This window comes from Phodopus roborovskii, unplaced genomic scaffold, assembly GCF_943737965.1.
Source record: "Phodopus roborovskii unplaced genomic scaffold, PHOROB, whole genome shotgun sequence".
Classification (NCBI taxonomy): Eukaryota; Metazoa; Chordata; class Mammalia; order Rodentia; family Cricetidae; genus Phodopus; species Phodopus roborovskii.
In genome coordinates, this window is record NW_026126480.1 from 35,203,556 (window position 1) to 35,218,296 (window position 14,741).

Sequence of the window (14,741 nt, forward strand, 5' to 3'; positions counted from 1 at the left end):
CCGTTCCCAATAAGAAGACAGTAGAGACCATTTGCGCTATGCTTTTGTAGTGGAACTCAGGATGGGAAGGACTCTGAAATGTGCATCTTAGGAAGCTGTGCTCTGGAACTTACTTCTCAGTGTCCTTCAGTAAAGATCTCTTGTAACCCCCCCTCTCCTGAATGCTAAGGATTGAATACAAGTCTTTGCATTCCACCACAACTCCAACCCTCCTCTTTTGAAACAGAGTGTTGCTATGTAGCTCATGTTGGCCTGGAATTTTCTATGTAACCCAGACTGATGTCAAACTCACAGTCCTCCTGACTTTGTTTCCCAGGTGCTAAGATCACAGATGTGGGCTCCATGCCTGTCTTCTCTATGATGTTTCAAAATTCTTTGGAGGAGAATTTGAATCTAACGTCTGTGCCTGTGAGATTAAAGGTGAGAACACAGAGACCCTGATTTTCTCACATGCTGAGACCTTTTCAGGAAAAGAGAATATTCTGGTCAGCTCCATTGTTCTCCCCAGATGACTCAGGAGATGCAGTCTCTTGGGGGCTGGATCATTGGGAGTCTACCCTGAGAAGTGAGTAATAGGTCCTGCAAAGCTGAGGGCCAAAGTTTGCAGCAGTCACCCTACCAAAATGGTGTCTGCCACAGCCTTCCCAAGCAAGAAATGGAAACCTCATTTGCTCTTTTATTTAAGAAAAAAAAAAAAAAATTGAGACAGAGTCTCACTACGAGCCAGCCTCCAAAGCAGAAACCAGCCTTCCTCTGCTTTCCAAGTGTGCCACTGCCTAGCTTACTTAAGCAATACTTATATTAAATGCCAAGCTGAGAACACAGAAAGGAGCTTAGCCTTCGTGGAGTTTACTATCCAAGGGATAAAAGACATGACATACATGAATCAAATGCCACACCTTTTAGGCTGAGAATGTAGCCTAGTGGTTGAGAACTTGCCTAGCATGCCCAAGGCCCTGGTCCGATTCCCAGAAGTAAAAGCACCCCATCACCACCACTGCTTCCTCCATCACCTAAAGTTGTGACTTTTAGGTGACTGCCATAGTGGAAGAGATCTACACAATATTGTGAGAGACTGGAAGAGAGGATGACCCACTCAGGGAGATTTACAGTGAGTAAGAGCTGTGGAGTTAAAGAAGGGAGAGAAAGGGCTGGAGAGATGCTTCGGCAATTAATAGTACTGGTTGCTTTTCTGGAGGACCTGGGCTGGGTTCCTAACACCCATACAGAGACTCATGACTATCTGTAACTCCAGTTCAGAGGCTCCAAAGCCCTCCTCAGGCTCCTGTGGACACTGCACAATATGTACATACAAACACTCATGCACATAAAATTTAAAAATGAGTAAACCTTAGAAAAAGGAGGTGGGAAGGAGGGGGATAAAGAAGAGGCAGGAGAGGAGTGCTCTCTGAGCATTTACAGAGGCTCTGAGGGAAGGCATCAATGGAGAAGACCCATGCAGGAAGCAGGTGTACCAGGGCATGAGCATATTTGCATTTTAGGAAAACCAGTCTGGTCAGAACAGACTCTCAGAGACATTTTAAGAGGGTATTGTTCTCAGCCGGGCGTTGGTGGTGCATGCTTTTAATCCCAGCACTCGGGAGACAGAGGCAGGTGGATCTCTGTGAGTTCGAAGCCAGCCTGGTCTACAGAGCTAGTTCCAGGACAGGCTCCAAAGCAATACAGAAAAACCCTGCCTCAAAAAACCGGGGGGGGGGGGGGGGAGTTGGGGGGGTGGAGAGGAAGGGTATTGTTCTCTCTTATTTGTTAAAACACATTCTAGAGAAATCTTCACACTGGCCACAAGGGGGCAGGCATGAGGTGTACACCATGATGGCATATGTGATTGCTAATGGTTAAATAACAATTTAGAAATCCATCATCAGGGCTCTAAACAACTTCAAAATGTTGGATGTTTAAACTAAGACAAGTTCTTACTATGTGGCCTTGGCTGGCCTGGCACTTCCTGCTTCTGTCTTCTAAATGGATGGATTAAAGGTGTATGCTACCACTTCTGTCGTTAATTATGATTTTATTACATTTATTTATTGTGTGTGTATATGCATGAATACATGCACACATGTAATCTGCCATGACGTGAGTCCTTGGTCCTCTCCTTCCGCTGTTTGGAGTCTAGAGACTGAACTCTTGTCATCAGGCTTCGTGACAAGTGCCTTTACCAGCTGAGCCATCTTGGTACTCCTCAGAAGCTTAGCTCAGAATCCCTAGTGTTGCAATTAGAGGCACATACCACCACACCAGTCTAAAAAGAATAGAAAACCTCTTCTGTTGCAACAGCAGAGGCCTTTGGACTAGAGTGGATGTGGTAATGGAAAGTAGATGAATTGTGTTCTTTAAATGAATATATACGCAGGATATTTCTAGCAGGGTGAAGTGTCCGACAAATGTGTTTTATTTTGCAGGCACTTAGTGGTGGGCTGACTGTAAGACTGGAGAGAAATGGGGTCTTAAGAACAGACTTCAGGCTCTGGCTCTGAGGAGTATGTCTGTGAGAGGCAGTGAAGTGAAAACTGAAAATTGAATGATAGGTTGTTTTTGTTTTGCAACAGTGTCTCTATATTCCTGGCTGTGCTGGAGCTAGCTATGTAGAGAGGTTGGCCTCAAATCCACAAAAACCCTCCTGTTTCTGCCTCCCTACTTGGACTAAAGGTGTGTGCCACCATGCCCAGCCAATAGGTTTGGTTTTGTGTTAGTTTGTCTTGAGACATTTGGATGTGACAAGGAACACACACACACACACACACACACACTCTTCCTTGGCCTCCCTCTTGGCCTTTACCCACTAGGCTGGCCTTTAGTTCCCAGGCTCAAATGATCCTCCAGCTTTCTCCATTGTAGCTGGGACAGCAGTTATGTACTGTTACACCTTGTCCATTGTGCACCATGAGGAAGGAGAGAGACAACACTTATGGGTTCCAAAGTCTTTAATAAATCACCACATAATGGGCTGCTGATTGATCAGGGCTGCAGGACAAGGACTCAGGAGTTTTGTCTCTCCTGGCAGCCCTGAGCAGGGGCAGAAGTGGGGTTTATAAGCACAAAAATCAGTGACTATTTGTTACCATGTTACAGTTAAAAATCTGCCAATCAGAAGTTAAAGATTGGGGACTTTCCTTGTGAGTTCCATCATTGTCAACTGACATAGAATGTAAGCTTTTCAGTCCAACCAATCAGATCCATTTGTTCTTTCTGTTGTCAGGAGCAGCCATAATGTCTTAGAGAACTAAGGGACATACCAACTGTTTCTATGGTTTAAGGAGGAGGTTGGTCAGCCATTGGAAAGTTCCCAGCTCCCCTAGGGTTTCAGGTAAAATGGAGTCTGAAGTAAAAATGACAGTATTCAAGCCAAGGTGCTTTTGCCTGCTCTCTTCAGAACAATAAGGCTTATGTAAACAAACAAACAAACAAACAAACATAAGTAAAAATAAAAACAGAACACTAACATATAATGCAAATCAGGGAGTAAAGACAAATTTTTAAAAACAACTGTAATAGTGCTAACTGTTGACCTGATAGGATCTAGAGTCACTTGAGGGATGGATCCCTGGGTATGTCTATGGGGAAGACCCATCTTGACCTTGGGCAGTACTGTGGGCAGGGTCCTGGACTCCACAGTAAGTCCTGGGCAGGGATCCAAGACTGAGCACTAGCAAGCATGGATGCTTCAATGTTTGTTTTTGGTTTTCTAGACAGGGTTTCACTGTGTAGCCCAGGCTATCCTGGAACTCACTATGTAGAGTGAACCAGCCTGGCCTTGAAATCAGAGATCTACCTGCCTCTGCCTCCTGAGGAGCTGGCATTAAAGATGTGTGCCACCACGCCTGGCTGTGCTTTTTTTTTTTTTTTTTTCTTTTTCTTTTCTTTCTTTCTTTCTTTCTTTTTTTTTTTTTTTTTTTTTTTTATGTGTATCAGTGTTTTGCCTGAGCTGCTATTTCAGTGTTGGGATTTGAACTTGGGTCCTCTGGGAGAGTAGTCAGTGCTCTTTACTGCTGGGCCTTCTCTTCAGCACCAGTTCTGGTGGAGCACTTAGGTAGGATTTGCTGAAGGAGGCAGAGGCAGGAGAATCTCGAGTTTGAGGCCAGCCTGAGCAGCTATCTCAGCTTCTTAGCTGTAGATTTCTGACTTTGCTCCTGCTGTTGTTACTTTCCAACATGATGGATTGTATCTTGAACTGTGAGGGCTAATGACTGAAAAGCCTCAAGGGAGCTGTGAAATTCTTGATAGGAAGGTTGACAGGCTAATAACATCTGCAGGCTGCTGGGAGCCCTAAACTACTGAGGTCAACCTATTGACCTTGAGGCTTTGGGGGAGGGGAATCTGCATATGAAATCTTCTACTACAAAAGTTCCAAAAGCCCCCAACTCCCTGCACGTCTGCGCAGTCTCCACTTCCAAGTCAGGTGACTGCCCTTCATTGTTCTCATTAACGACAATCTTCTGTTGAGGTGGGTCTCTTTTAATTTCATATCACCTTGATCAATCCTGATCAACCACTAAACCCAAACAAACATTTCTGTTGTGTAGTAATCTTTTTGTACACTGTGAAGATAAGTCTTTGCCAAAATGCCTTCTGATTTGTTTAAAAAAGAGCTGAATGGTTGATACTTAGGCAGGGAGAGGCTAGGTGGGGCTTCTGGGCAGAGAGAAAAGATCCCTAGATGAATCTAGGCGGGTAAGACACCAGAGGAGATAGAGAAGAATCAAGATATGCAGGAAGGGGGGTAAAAGCAAAGAGCCACATGGCAGCATGCAGATTAATAAAAGGGTTAATTTAAGTTGTAAGAGTTAATTAGAAACAAGCCTAAGTAAAGCTGAGCTTTCATAATTAATAATAAGTCTCTGTGTTACTTTTTGTGGGCTGGTGGATGAAAGAAAAATCCTTCTACATCTTTCATCCCTACATTTCCTCTTAAAGGGTTTTTGGTTTTTTTTTTTTTTTTTTTTAAACCACAGCAACAGGAGCAGTAATGAAGACTATAATTGTGAGCCCTGTATGTCTTATGATGAGCAACTGTGGTTCACATTTGACTTTAGGAGAGATAGTTGCTGTGGCCTTGACAAATGAAAATTTATATCGGATCCTGGTACCATAAATTTGTAATCTCAGCACTTGGGAGTCAGCTGCATCGAACTCAAGAGAAAGCCACACCTGCCTCTAAAAACCAAAGAGGGCAGAGGCAGGAGGATCTCTGTGAGTTTGAGGCCAGCCTGGTCTACAGATCAAGTTTCAGGCCAGTCAAGGCTACATAGTGAAACATTGCCTAAAACAACAACAAAAGTGGAACAGTAGAAACTGTGGAACTCTTTTGTTTGTTCGAGACAATGTATCCTGTTTTTCTGTGTAGTCCCACATGTCCTGAAGTTCCCTGTATGACAAGGTTAGCCTCAAACTGACATAGTCTTCTGCCTGTGCTCCCCCCAACCCCCACCCCGCCATGCTGGGCTGTGAAATTCTTCATATTATAGTTTTTCCAAAATTAAAGATATATAACTGAGACAAGATGCGTAGTAGCGTCATTCATTGAGTAGTGATGAGAAATGCAAGGTTGGTGCTGGAGAGATGGCTCAGCACTTAAGAGCACTTGTTCTTGCAAAGGACCCCAGTTCAGTTCCCAGCACCCATGAAGTAGCTGAGGACTGCCTACAACTCTAGTTCTAGAGGATCTGATACCCTCTTCTGGTCTCCTTGAATACTAGACATACACCTGGTGTACATACATATATGCAGACAAAACAATCATATATATAAAATAAAAACAAATCGCTTAAAAAGGAAATGGAAGGTAGTTTTCTTATTTGTGTTTTTAATGTTTTTTAAGATTCATTTTGTGTATGAGTATTTTGCCTGCATGTGTGCATGCGTATTGGGTGTGTGCACCGTTCCTACAGAGGTCAGCAGAGGGCATCTGATTCCCTGGAATTGTTCCTATGGATGACTGTGAGCCAACATGTGGTTGCTGGGAATGGAACCTAGGTCCAGCACAAGAATTGGTCTTCTAATCACTGAGCATTTTCTGACCCTGGTTTTTGAGACAGGGTCTTGTTATGTAACCATAGCTAGCCTAAACTCACTGTGTAAACCAGGCAAGCCTTTAAGTTGTAGGAGATCCTTCTGCCTCTGCCTCCAGAGAAGTCGGATTATAGGAGTGTACTACCATGCCTAGTGTTCTAGTTTGACTTCTGTTGTTGTGATAAAACATTGTAACCAAAAGCAACTGCAGGAGGAAAGGGTTTATTTAGCCCTTCAAAGTGACAGGCCTTCTTTTTTTTTTTTTTTTTTTTTTTTTTTTTTTTGAGACAGGTTTTCTTTGTCATGGCTTGCCTGGAACTCACTCTGCACAGCAGGCTGACCTCAAACTCACAGAGATCCACCTGCTTCTGCCTCCAGAGTGCTGGGATTAAAGGTGTGAGCCACCATTGCCTGACTTCTTTGTGCTTTTGTTTTTGAGACAAGGTTTCACTCTCTAGTCTGGTTAGTTTCTAACTCATAGACATCTACCTGTCTCTGCCATCTAAATGCTGTTAATTAGCTTTCTTATATTGGCCAAGATCACCTTCTCAGGGAATGGTGACTCCTCTAATGGGTTGGACCCTCCTACATAGATTAGCAATCAAGACAATTTCCCATAGACATGGCTACCAGCGATGTCTGTCTGGGAAATTCCTCAGTTAAGGCTGCCTTCTCAAGTGACTCCAGCCTGTGTCAAGTTGATGGTTAAAGCTGACTAGAACACCTGACTAGACCTAGGTCCAGTGAAAGAAGGTATTCTTTTTTTAAACTTGAAAAATTATGTGCCTCTGTGTGGGTATGTGCACAGATGCCAGGGGAGGACAGGAGTATCATATGCCTTTGGAGTTGGAATTACAGGCCGTTGTAAGCCACCAATGTGGACACTGGAAGCTGAACTTGGCTTCTTTGCAAAAGCAGTACATTCTTAATTGCTGGGAATCTCCCCAGCCACATCATTTTTCTGAATTTTCTTTGTTAGTCTGGAGACTGGAACAGTTCCAGTGTTGAAGTTTAATGTTCCTTAATAGAAAAAAATCTGATAGCTTACTGTGTGCCAGGCACAGTGCTGCATCCTGGGGATTCCCAAATGAACGAAACTAACAATCTTGACTTTAGAGTCTGAAATTTTTTCAGAGAATAACAATATGTAATTATAGACTTTAAAAGGCTTATTTCCAGGTGGTTGGTGGCGCACAAGTTTAATCCCAGGACTTTTACTCTGGAGGCAGAGCCAGACCTATTTCTTTGAGTTCAAGGCCAGCCTTTTGGTCTACAGAGTGAGTTCCAGGACAGCCAGGATTGTTACACAGAGAAACCCTGTCTTGAAAAACAAAACAAAACTGCCAGAGTCCAGCTCCAGCAGGTCCCAAAGAGGAGGTGTGGAGTTGGCAAGGGAAGGAGATGGACAGGGTCTGAGGGTGAATCAGGGTAGCTGCCTGTTTACTGAAAACCGGCTACACCTTATATACTCTATAATTGCATTATAGTTTGAGCACAATCAATATTGAAAACAAACAATGATTCCAGGGTGAAGGTGGTCATCAACACCATTACAGCATTCAGCATCCTTTTTTTTTTTTTTTTTTTTTTTTTTTTGTGAAGCAGAAACAAGTTAGTTTAGCAAGAATCTAAATGCCTTTTGTCCTCTAAGGTTCAGTAACCTCACCAGGTGCCCTTTTACACTTCTTCCTGTGTGGTCTCAACCTTTGTGGTCAGGAGGTGCCAGACACTGAGTCTTGAGAAAAAAAACTGATAAGAGCAGTTTTCATTCCTCAAGGGACATGATGCAGCAATTGTACTATGTAGTACAACAAGCATTGTGCTGTTTACTCCTTGTATTCCTTTGGGCCTTAGCCTTATATGGGCCTGTTTCCCTCATAAGCTCTCAAAGGGGAGGGTTCTGACATTTTCCCCTTCTCCCTGTATACCATACCATTCTGACTCCTTCAGTGTGTGCTCCTGTATATGGCAGAGGGCGATTAAGCCAGTCTAACTTCTTAACAGAATCTTTTCTCCATGGGGCATACCTGATCTTGCCATACACCCAGTAAGTCACTAATAGTGGGCACTATTCTATACTTACTTACTGAACCCTTGCCCTAAATGGCCTCAGGCTCTGGATCTGTGCCCACTGTTTCTTTCAATAGTGTGTTTTTCATTTCTGGTACTAGGTATGCCCAGTTAATGAATCGTTAGCTTCTTTATTCTTGGTGTAACCAGGGGGTGCATAATGGGGAGTCTTGTGTGGGAAGTAGGCAGAGTTACCATGCGTTATAATTCCATGGTGACAGGGATTTTTTTTTCCTTCATTAAAGCTCACACAAAATTTCCTAAAGGAACAGGCATAAGGAAACTCCCATAACCCATAGTGACAATCATTAAAAATGAAAGTAAATGGGTTGGAGATACGGCTCAGGGGTAAAGAGCACTGGCTGATCTTCCAAAGAACCAAGGTTCAATTCCCAGGACCCACATGGCAGCTCACCACTGTCTGTAACTCCAGTTCTGGGGGATCTGACAGCCTCACACAGACATATATGTAGGCAAAGAATCGATGAACATTTTAAAACAATCACAGAAAGTCAAAAGGTGCTGCAAAGTTGTGATGTGCAATGTTGAAATGACAAAACTCTGTCAAGCAACAGTGGTTGCCACACAGTCCATAGCACAAAACAAAACAAACAGTTTTTTGCCAGGCAGTGGCACTCAGGAGGCAGGTGCAGGTTGATCTCTGAGTTTGAGGACAACCTGGTCTACAAAGTGAGTTTCAGGACAGCCAGGAATATACAGAGAAACCCTGCTCAAAAACGTGTGTGTGTGTGTGTGTGTGTGTGTGTGTGTGTGTGTGTGTGTGTGTGTATACAGGTGCAATGTTCTTGGAGGTCCTAAGAGGGCATCAAATCCCTTGGAACTGGAGTTACAGGCAGGTGTGAGTCACCTGAAGTGGGTGTTGGAATTCTAATTCTGGTCCTCGAGATGGAGCAGCAAGTGCTTTTAACCACCAAACCGTCTTGGCTTTTTAGGAGTTATGTATAAAATACTACGAGAGATACTTGGGGCCGGTGCACTTCTGAGGGGTGAAACCATGAGATAGGCTTCCAAGGAATAGCTTTGTAGCAAAATGTTTGCATGACCACATCTTTTATTTCCTGGGAAGATTCTGTAATAATGTGACTTCTGAACCCAAAACTGCTTGCTTATAATTTTAAAACATTTTTGGATAAATTTTAGAATCACAACAAAATTTAGCTTAAAGACAGAGGCATATGAGAACTTCCCAACAATCTGATGGTTTTGTTTTTTTCCGGTTCCATCACCTCCCACATGCTAGGCAAGGCTCCATACATGCTTTTTGGTTCGTTTTATTTATACGAAAGTTTTCGGGGTAGTATATAAAGACACAGAAAAACAAACCAGCACTCTGATTTATTAAGTCATGGTTAAATAGATTAGGGAACAGGTGTCAAAGTAAAAACTACGTTTCCCAGGGTGCAATGCAGCACGTCACAGAGAAGTATCGGACATGCGCAAAGAAGTCCTCCGCGCTCGACCGCGCTCATAAGAGAAACAGCGTGTGTGGTTCTTGACGTCCCGCGAACCTTCGAACACAAGTGCGATACTATCCTGTGAGGAGGCGTTCCAGCGACTCTCCTGTTCCCACCATCGCAGTTACCAGCGCGACGTGCTTTTTCGCCCCAGACTCGGTAGGTGGGACGGGACCATGGCAAAGCACTTCCAAGCAGCGCGGGAACGAAGGGCCAGCGTTCCTGCCCGGCGCCCGGCTCGCTCAGGCGGCTTCGGAGGAGACGCGCAAGCGCCCTAGACGGGGAAGGGGGCGGGGCTGTGGGTGCCTGCGCCCCGGCTCCTTGGGCCTGCGCGTGCGCCCTGCGTCCCTGGCGAGGTGGGAAGCCGCTGGAGCTGGCTTACCTTGGGACAGCATCTGGTGAGGTACTTGGCCTGAGAGTGAGCTCCAGACACCTGCACTTTTTGCTACTTGTGCAAAAGCTTTTTGGTTTTTGAGACGGTCTCGCTCAGCCTGGCCTTGAGCTCGAAATCACCCTGCCCCAGCCCTAAGTGCTGAGATTACAGACTGGAGCCACACATTCCCTAGAGGAGTCCATTTACACAACAGAGTAATTTAAGAGTAACTTCATCCACCCTCCTGTCAGCTCATACATGCATCCTAGGGCAGACATCAGCTTCTACTCATTAGTATCTTCCCCCACCATTCTCTGCATTCTCTGTTTAGATTTCTCCAGGCAAGCCCTGTCATTCCAGAGAAACAGCTCTACCAAAGCCACCTTGACTTCTAGGTTGCCAAGTTTAGTGATGAAGGGTTGGGAATATCCCCTTCCTTCCTTTTTTTTTTTTTTTTTTTTTTTTTTTTTGGTTTTTCGAGACAGGTTCTCTCTGTGTAGCTTTGTAGAAGACCAGGTTGGCCTTGAACTCACAGAGATCAGCTTGCCTCTGCCTCCTGAGTGCTGGGATTAAAGGCATGCACCACCGATGCCCTGGCATAAATATCCACTTTCATTGCTTAAAACTTTTGCTCCATTTCATTATCTTTAGTGGTTGTACCATCGAAATACATAAACAGTACATCTTGCCTTTCTTTCAGTTTATTCCATGGGCATTTACAGTTTCACAGTTTCAATATAAATAACATTTATTTGGTGCTAACTCTTTCTATCTTTTGTTTTTCGAGATAGGATTTCTCTAAATAATAGCCCTGGGTATCCTGGAACTCGCTTTGTAGACCAGGCTTCTGACACAAATTTCCACCTGCCTCTGCCTCCTGAGTGCTGGGATTAAAGGCGTGTGCCACCACAACCTGGCTACCGTATGTAGTGTGTGTGTGAAGGCAGTCCTGTATGTGCCATGCCACTTGTGTGGAGGTCAAAAAACAGCTTTCAGGCATTGGTCTCTCCTTCCACCAGTGGGCTTCTAGGATTGAATTCAGGTCATCAGGCTTGGTGAAAGCAGTTGCATCTGCTGGGCTATCTCATTGGCCGCTTAGCTAAATATTCTGTTGTGGTGTTCAAATCTACTGGGAAAGACCAAAGACTTACACTCAATTCAAATTTAGATTAAAGAAGTTTATTCTTGCTACTAGCAGAAGGATGAGCAGAAGGGGCTAAAGGAAGTGTTTATAAAGGTGGATATCAAAGGTGTACATTACAATTACTTATGTAATCCACAGCTGAGCAAGAAAATTAACAACCCTCAATCGTTCCTCTTTCCCATTGTATACTAATAAAAAGAACGCTTCATCCCAGCCCCACATCAAATATGGAGTTTACAAAAGCAGAAAGAGAAGATAAAGGGCCATAAGGGATGGCTGGTACCATATTAAATTTATTTGGCTATCACAGGGTAGCTATGTATACATTATTACACAGGTCAGAGCACTCTGGGAGAAGTGTCACCAATTGACTGGGATAGAGCGGGCAATAACACAGTGCCATCAGGTTAGTACTAGCTGTCACATCCCCACAATTCTACATTGAACTTAAGATTTATTTTTATGTTTACTTGTATATTATAATTATTAATTTAAATATGTTTACTTGTATTATTAATTTAAAAATATTTTACAACATTTTAAATATTTTTAATTAGTTTTTTGTGACTAGTCTCCCTATGTACCACTACCTGTCCTTGAAGTCATTATGTAGACCAGGCTGGCCTCTAACTCACAGAGATCTGCCTGCTTCTGCCTCCCAGTGCTGGGATTAACCTCAAGGGCCACTATACCTGACAACGTTTTATTTCTTAAAGATTATTTATTTTTATTAGTAAGAGTATTTTGCTTGATGTACATTTATACACCACATGCAGAGACCACAAGAGGTCCTGGAACTGGAACTAGTCACTGTGCAGGTGCTAGGAATTGAACCTGGGTCCTCTAGAAGAAGAGTCAGTGCTCTTGACAACTGAGCCATTGTTCTATTATTATTATTATTATTTGGATACATAGTTTTATATTCAACTCTAGCATATATCTCCTCTTGAATGTCTAATAGACATTTCAAATGTGGTCCAAACAGAAATTGTTAGTTTTACCCTCACATGCTCATACTTTCATGGGTGTTCCCATTCCTCCAGATACTCAGAGATACTCAGACTACTAGGAACGTGGGAGTTATTTGTGGTGCTCCCCCACTTCTCCATCAGTACATTAGAACATAATTATTCCGGAGGCTTTGGGGTGTAATTTTCTTCAGTGCCTAATTGTATATTCTCATTTTGTATTCTGATTTTACACATTTATATGTTGCACTAGTTTCCCTTCTGATGTAGAGATAAACACGCAGACAAAAGTCCACTTGGAAAAGAAAGTGTTGGTTTGGCTCATCAGTCTGGATTATAGGACATCATTATGAGGAAGCCAAGGCAGGAACTCTTGAGTAGCTCATCACAGCTACAGTCAGGAGCAGAAAGAGATGAGTACAAGAATGTCTACTTGTGTTCAGCCCCCTCTACACAGTACACAGTCCAGGACCTAAATCCAGGGAATGATGCCATCAAGAATGAGTGGTTTTTCCCATCTCAGTTAACGCAAGATAATCTCTCACAGGCCAACCTGACCTAGCCATTGAGAATCTTCCCAAGTGATGTATATGTCAGGTTAAAACTAATCATCATTGGCTGAGTGTTGGTGGCACATGCCTTTAGTCCTACAGTCAGGAGGCAGAGGCAGGTGATCTCTGTGAGTTCAAAGCCAGCCTGGTCTACAGGGCAGTCTCCAAAGCAATATGGGGAAACCCTGTCTTAAAAAAAAAAAAAAAAAACCTAATCATCATAGACCAGGCTGTGGCTATACATGCCTTTAATCCCAGCACTTGGGAGGCAGAGACAGGCAGATCTCTGTGAGTTCAAGGCTAGCCTGGCCTATAGAGTAAGTGCCAGGACAGGCTCCAAAGCAAGAGAGAAACCCTGTGTCGAAAAACCAAAAAACAAACAAGCAAAAAAAAAAAAAAAAAAAAAAAAAAAAACAAACTAATCATCAACTATGCTTATCTTTAGTGCTTATTTCACCATAAGAATAAATATATAGAACATGTGCATTACATAATGATGGGTAAGAAATACAGTTAGGTAATTTGTCATATGACCATTATGGAATGTTTTTATATAATCCTAGATTGTGTAGCCTACTACATATCTGTTACTCCTGGGCTATACCAATATATAGCATGTTATATAACAAATACTATAAGTAGTTTTCATAAAATGAAAAATATTTGTGTATCTACACAGAAAAGGTTCAATAAAAATACTAGGTGAGGGCCAGTAAAATGGTTCAGAGGATAAAGTCACTTGTCACTAAGCCTGAGGCTGGACAAGTGTGAGTTTAGTGCCAACCTGGCCTACAGTGAGACCTGATCTCAAAAGCAATAAAATAAGCTGGGCATGGTGGCACAAACCTTTAATCCTAGTAGTAGAGGGAGGTGAAACTCTGGGAGTTCCAAGAGGGGCCTTTCCTGAGCTCCTTTTTTCTAAGCCACTTCTCACTAGTCTTAAAGACTTTTGCAACAGCCTGTAGGTTGACTGTTCTTACATTTACCTCAGTCATCGCTAATCTAAGCTCCTGATTCACTATGTCCTATGATCCCAGATAATACAAGAATTTTTTTTTCTTTAATCAGAGTCTCATCAACCATTTTTACAACTTATACTCTCCTGAGTGACCTGAAACTTGCTTTGTAGACCAGGTTGGCCTCAAACACATAGAAATCTGCCTTCCTCTTCCTCCAGAATGCTGGAATTAAAGGAGCATGTCTCCATGACTAGCATAACTAGGCTTTTTTTCTCTCCCAGGATTTATTTATGTGTGTGAGTGTTTTACCTTCATGTGTGTATGTGTATCATGTGCATGTCTGGTGCCCTTGGAGGCTAGAAGAGGATATCTGATCTCTTGGAATTGGTGTTACAGTTGTGAGACATCGTGTGGATACTGGAACTGAAGCCAGTAACTGTACTCCTTACACCAGTTCCTCTACAAAAGTAGCAAATGCTCCTAACTGCTGAGCTGTCTCTCCAGCCTCATACCTAGATTTTTTTATATTTTTTTGAAATTTGCATTTTGGGAATAGTCAGATTTGGACAGGTTCTCAGTATTTAATAGCCCCAATTAAGCCTTGAATTCAAATTACTCCTGTCCCTGCGTCTGTTGTGTTGGGATTACAGGCATACCATCATGGCTCTTTTTCCTTCCTTCCTTCCTTCCTTCCTTCCTTCCTTCCTTCCTTCCTTCCTCTTTTTGGATACAGGGTCTCTCTATGTAGCTCTGTCTCTTCTGTAACTCAGTATGTAGATCAGGCTAGACCTGAACTCACAGAAATATGCCTACCTCTGCCTCCGGACTCCTAGGACTAAAGGTCCTAGGACACCCAGCTCTTTTTCTGGCACATGTTCTTCTTTATGTGAAAATGAATCATTCTGTGGTGCTAAAAATAGTGTTGTAGGGGCTGGAGAGGTGGCTTATCAGTTAAAAAACATTTGTTCTTACAGAGACTGGGGTTCTCTTCCCAGCACTCACATGGCAGCTAACAAACTGTCTTTAATTACAATTCTAGAGAATCTGACACCTCTTCTGACCTCTGAAGGCTCCTTCATCCATGTGGTACTGTTGGGGATCATCACCATACTCACTACCTCAGGCCTCTGAGATAGAAAATTACTGCCTCTTAAGAAATAAGCAAAATGTT

At 43.0% G+C, this 14,741-nt stretch overlaps 1 protein-coding gene across 2 annotated transcripts in view; it reads left to right on the top strand.

Moving 5' to 3' along the window:
• Window positions 1-9,551: 9,551 nt before the first annotated feature.
• The window catches only part of Sgf29 (SAGA complex associated factor 29), a 39,373-nt gene continuing 34,183 nt past the window's right edge, over window positions 9,552-14,741 (top strand). For both annotated transcript variants that reach the window (XM_051192969.1, XM_051192968.1), the window contains exon 1: window positions 9,552-9,734. The gene's annotated coding sequence lies outside the window, so the exon portion shown is untranslated. The remainder of the gene's footprint in view (window positions 9,735-14,741) is intronic.